Raw genomic sequence first — 6,384 nt, forward strand, 5'->3', positions numbered from 1 at the left:
ATGCACCTTGCCCTCTTCACAAAGTGCTAACTGATATACATTTAACTTCATTCAGGATTGCAGCCTAAAGACATATCTAGATGGTGATTCTCCCCTGCCATCGCCACCAGGGGTGGAAAAGCAACATGGATTTCAAGGTTTAGCACACAAATATTGTTCTTCTATATTCCATTCTGCACGGCAGTGCACATTTCTCCAGCAAGACAGAGCAGTGCACTTGTAGGATTTTGTCATCAGAATGAAGTCTCACACTACTCCCATGTTCCTTTCCCTATGTACAAGAAAATTATCATCAACAACAAATAATAATAATTAATAATTTTTAAGCTGCTGTGTGCTCATCCAGCAATGGGGTATGGAGAACATTTGAGCAAATAAGTGTGTATGTGTACATGCTGTTTTGAGTGCGTGTACTTCTTCCATTTTTAAAATATTTACATTTTTGAAGTTATACAAGCTGCCATAGGGTGGGGAGAAAGCAAATATGCAGAGAGCATGCCAAGAGTCATGGCACTGCCCCAGTTGGAGGCGAAAGCAACAGAACAAACAATTTTAATTACTTATGGCATGTGCCTTAAAACTTTTTTACCTCTGTGAAGGATCAGAGAATGTTATGCTGTTCATTAATGCCCACAAACCCTCCAAGGCACTCTGATAGAAAGTGCTAATCAGAGGCAAAGTATTTATTACAAATTCACATGTTTATAGCTGTGTCTCACTTAATTTTTAAAACATTAAACAAGGCTTAGGCTTAGTACTCAAAGCTAGTCATTATCACGTTTCTCAGAATGTGTGAAATTGCCTTAAGGGCATAACAGCTATCAAAGCAACCCGTAATTAAACTACACTTATTGGCACAATTGAGAATGCACGGGACTAAATTAATATTAAAAAGTGGCTACTGCATGATGCAACAAGCATCCCAGAAACAATAAATTATGAGGCAAATACAGACAAAAGTACTTGTGTTAAGCTGGCTGTATGTGGAAAGTAGTTTGGGAAAGGGGTTTGACAGGGACTTTAACTCAGGCTATGTGCAGATTAGCACCTTGAAACACAGCTAAATCATCCCCCCAATTTCATTTAAAGGGTGTTTTCACCAGATATTCATCAACTAGTCTGTTTCCCTGCACTGAACTCCAATTCACTGGTCATCCATGCATGCACAACAGCTGGATGAAATGTATACATCTCAGCTCAACTATGTCTTCCATTTCCTAATTGGATGGAAGCTCGCTTGAGGGAAAACACATAAAACAGAACAGAGGCGCCAGCTTCTCCAGAAGATTGTGATGCCCCCCCCCACAATGTCATACGATGTCCTGATGTTGTGCAAATGAAATCCTTTGAATATTGAGGGGGCCCAGCCCCCTCCCAAAAAAAATTCAGCTGGCTGAAAGTGCCTCGGCCCCTAGGAGTTGGCGCCTATGAAACAGGAGTATTTTTCAAGAAGATACAGGATAGCTACGGATTTTGGCTAAGACCATGCGTACAGAGCTTCAAACAGCAGTAGTTGGAGCGTGGTTAAGACAGAATAAGTGGCAATGTGTACACAGTCTTTGTTAGCTGTGAACGTGGCAGCCTTAAGTGGGAATTCTGGATGGCTCTATTTTTCAGCCAGTCATCTTATCTCTTTATTTTTCAAATTTTTGAATATAATTACTGTAGGTCAGGTATAGGGAATCTTTGCCTCTCTAGATGCTGCTGAACTACAGCTGCCATCATCCCTGGCTATTGGCTGATGGAAGTTGTTAAGATTCCTCACACTTGCTGCATAGCAACCTTCCTTTCTCTGTCTCTCTCCTTGTCCCCATTTGATTACCTCATTTCCTCTTTTGGTAGGCTCCAACATTCCCAGGGGATTACATTTCTTCTAATTGAACAATCACAACACACACATGCCTTGTCATGAGATACAAGTTCTCTGTCATTCTCAGGACACTCTCCCTCCTATTTTGTACCTATAATAGCTGTCAGAATCAATGCTAAAAATAGTGTGTGAACTGCTCAGCACACAGCACTTCTGAGCCATGTGAACACCATGATCTCTAGGGAGAAACTACCTTGGCCACAATCCAACAGAGTTCACTATCCTAGAGCTGAGATCAATAGTCTTAAGTGTGTTTAACTCTTTGTAGGACTGTGGCCCTTCTTTTGGGGGGGGGCACAGCTATAGGTTTCCCTATAGCTATAATAAGCTATCTGGAAATTACAAAGTATATACCGTGTGAAAAAGAATTAAAGCTCATTTAAGCTTTCAGACATATTACAACTTCATTTTAGAGTTAGGGTTGAGTAATTTTCAGTGCTTGTAACGGATACATATCATATTTAACCAAATTTATTATATTGATTAAGCATACAGCCTTGTATGTATACCACACTTTTTGAGTGTGTTTCACAGAAGTCCTAACTGAGCATGAAAAATGAACAGCTTCAACTGAAATAAACAGTAAATAGGGAATAGCTACACAGACAAAATCATTCCAGGAGAAAATATGGAGAACTATTTCATTATACCCTGATCCATAACACATTTCTTGTCATTAACCAGGGGGTGCCAACTTAATAAAATATGGGGGGGGCCTCAGGTAAGCCCCACCCCCATAATCGATCACATTATACAATGCACACGCATTATTTGAGTTGCAATGCCCATCAACTTTGGGGGGCCCTTGCCCTCTCAAATATACTATTGGGGTGGTGAAGACCCCTCGGTCCCTAGGAGTTGGCTCCTATGCCATTAACTGAGACCTATGTTCAAATTTCTGAATAACCTTGGGCCATTCAGTATCACTTAGCTTAACCCACCTCACAGATCAAATGGGGAAAGCCCATGTATTCTGCCCTAAGCTCCTTGGAGCAAAGGTGGGATACAGATAAATTGATGTCAGTGGGACTTACTTCTATGTTAGGTACTTCATACTGAGAAATGTAAATGATTTCAATTCCTTCTAGATGACAGAAGCTTTCAAGGTCTCCTAATGCTGAAAGTCTCGTGCCCAGAGACAGAGGTGTTGGCTTCCACAAAGTAATTAACCATTAGGTGTGCATCCAAGTGGAATATACCACTTCCCGTCTCACACCTGTATGGCTAACAGGGAATTATGTGTTATTAGGTTATGTAACCCATGCCAACGTGCACAGAAACAATCTCCCTCACCTAAGTTCTCGTCTTAGGGATATTGTCACCAGACTACATTAACAAGGGAGTTTACCTTTAACTAGCAAGTAGATACGTAACCGGAGTAGAAATGCAAAGGAAGCGTGGGTGGGTGGGTGCTGTAGGTAACTGCAACCCACAAATTGATGACAGAGGCATTTATTTATTTAATAGTTTTATATCCCACACCTTCCTCCAAAGGTGCCCAGGGCGGAAAATGTGTCAACACTAATACGGCTAGCATTTCTAAAAACAATTTAAAATACAGGGGTCAGCAAACTTTTTCAGCAGGGGGCTGGCCCACTGTCCCTCAGACCTTGTGGGGGGCCAGACTATATTTTTTTTTGGGGGGTGAACGAATTCCTATGCCCCATAAATAACCCAGAGATGTATTTTAAATAAAAGCACACATTCTACTCATGTAAAAACACCAGGCAGGCCCTACAAATAAACCAGAGATGCTTTTTAAATACCGTAAAAGGACACATTCTACTCATGTAAAAACACACTGATTCCTGGACCATCCGCGGGCCAGATTTAGAAGGCGATTGGGCCAGATCCAGCCCCCAGGCCTTAGTTTGTCTACCCATGATTTAAAACAACCTTCCAAAAATTAGTTAAAAGACAACCTCTGAAAATCAGTTTAAAACTTCTGAAATATCCATGTGCTCATGGATGCAATCATGAGTTCAATATGTAGTGACTGGCAAGGTTTCTGAGCCTCTCTCAAGCAGGTTTTTAAACATTAATAACCCACACAAAAAGATTGTAAATAAAAATAAATAACAAGAACGTAGCCTTGCTTTATTGTGTTCATTAAGGATTCAAAGTAGAGACCAGGTTTCTTTCCCTCGCAGGGTGTTATATTGATATGTATAGCAAAGCTTAAGGACACTGCATTTTATTGCCCGTAACTGCAGCTGTGAATGTAGCTGAGCCACAAGACCCTCCTTGGTAACCTCTCAATATCTTGACTATTCAAGTAGATTTGTAAATACTGTCCAGGCATGATGGAACTTGGACAAGAGCCCTTTTTAAAGAAGTAACACTAAGAAATATAAGTTATGGGCACTGAAAATGGGGAAAAGAACTGCATTTACTACATTAAGTAGAGAACTTGCCAGAGGCAGCCTGTCCCATTATGCCACCAGTGGCAAAACAGGAAAGTGCTGCCCCTGGTGCAGCCATATTTACAGTTCCTAGGTTTATTTTTATTATATATTACATACATACATACATACATGGAGACTTATTTAAAGATCTCTCTGGAAATCTTTCATCTGGTGGCAGGGGGCTCCCGCGACGGCACCCTTTGGATTCTGCCACCCTAGACAGCTGTCTCAGTCCATCTCATGGCCCTTGGAAACCACCTGCATTTCATAGCTCCGCAGCTCCAAAATGTGGGCCTGTTGTTGAATATAATAATAATAATAATAATAATAATAATAATAATAATAATAATTATTATTATTATTATTTATACTCCACCCATCTGGCTGAGTTTCCCCAGCCACTCTGGGCGGCTCCCAATCGAGTGTTAAAAACAATACAGCATTAAATATTAAAAACTTCCCTAAACAGGGCTGCCTTCAGATGTCTTTTAAATAAAGGATAGCTACTTATTTCCTTCACATCTGAAGGGAGGGTGTTCCACAGGGTGGGTGCCACTACCGAGAAGGCCCTCTTTCTGGTTCCCTGTAACCTCACTTCTCGCAATGAGGGAACCACCAGAAGGCCCTTGGCGCTGGATCTCTGTGTCTGGGCTGAAAGATGGGGGTGGAGACGCTCCTTCAGGTATACAGGAACAAGAATACTGTTTCCTCCCAAAGACCTCAGCGGTGCACAGTGCTTTTTCTTTCCGGGGGTACTCAGTATGCAGTACCGACACCTTCTTCAGATATTAAAAGTGTGGCACTTAGGTTAACAACTTCATGGTGAGTGTCAGCACCTTTTTTTCTAAACAAGAAAGAAAAGAGCACTGGTGGCACATGGGTGCCAACTTAAAGTGAGGGGGCAGGTAAGCCCCCCAGCCCACATACAGTAATTGATCACAAGATACAGGACACCCAAACTACTTGAATGGCATTGCCCATCAATTAGGGTGGGGAAGCCCCATCAAATATTTTATTCGTAATTATTCATAAAGGAATTTTATTCCTAATTATTCATAAAGGAAATAGCTTATAAGAAGTAAATAAGCATGCCAGAAACAGTAAGTCTTTTATTTGGTTGTTTGTATTGTTGTATATTATCCTTGTCGTTTGTTATGTTTGTGTCTGATGGGGGTGGATTTCTGTGTTGGGGGGTGGGGGGTTTGTGTTATGTTGTAAATAAAATTTCCAATAAATTTTTTTTAAAAAACAAATATTTTATGGGGCGGGCGCCAAGGGACCTCAGCCCCTACGAGTTGTTTCGTATGTCGGCGAACTGATCAGGGAAGGGGACACCCTGGTGTTGGAAGGCTTTACCTATTTGTTTTTAAAACATCTAAAACCCTAATCCCTGCGTCAAAACCGAGCAAACCCTCCCCTTTCATGGACTCAATAAAGCACTTCTGCTTATATCTGAATCTCCACTGAGCTGGTTCTAGCAAACGCGAGGCTTTGCCTGCAAGGCTATAACGGGGACTCTCTTAATCGGGGGAGGCCGGCAGAGCTCGCCTAGCTCCGGCGCGCCGCCGCTCCTCCGTTACCAGCGCAACAACGCGTTCCATTCTGGAACCTTCCCGAAACAGCAGCGAGCAACTCGCGCCCTCGTCGAGCAGCGGGAGGGAGGAGGAGGACAGGCAGAGGAACGTGCCTCCACGTCCATATATGGTCGCGGCCGGAAGACACTCCGTCACGCCGTCGGCTCGCAGCGTCTCTGCGGGCTCCCCGACGTCACGGCGCTGACGTGCTTCGCGAAGCGCCCTAGAAACCAAACAGTAAACAAGAGCGGGGCGCCTTAGGAACTGGGGCAGAGGGCTGGAGTGGGAGTCGGAGAAACCCGCTGCGGCTGCGGAGGGCGGAGGCGGGGCGCGCGAGGCCGGGGTCAAGCGGAGTGCCTATCAATCGCTGTTCTTTTTTAAGCCCGGCTTGGAATTCCCTTTTGTTTTGTTTTGCTTTGCTTTGTCTCTTCCGTTCTTGGAACTTGCGGGGAGCTCGGGAAACGGCTTGGTGAGGGCCCTCCCCACCCCCGGCTCGGGATCAAAGGGGCAAGGGAACTCCCGGCCACCTTCCTGT

This window comes from Podarcis melisellensis (genome assembly GCF_964234715.1).
Source record: "Podarcis melisellensis genome assembly, chromosome: 1".
In the NCBI taxonomy this organism is placed as follows: Eukaryota; Metazoa; Chordata; class Lepidosauria; order Squamata; family Lacertidae; genus Podarcis; species Podarcis melisellensis.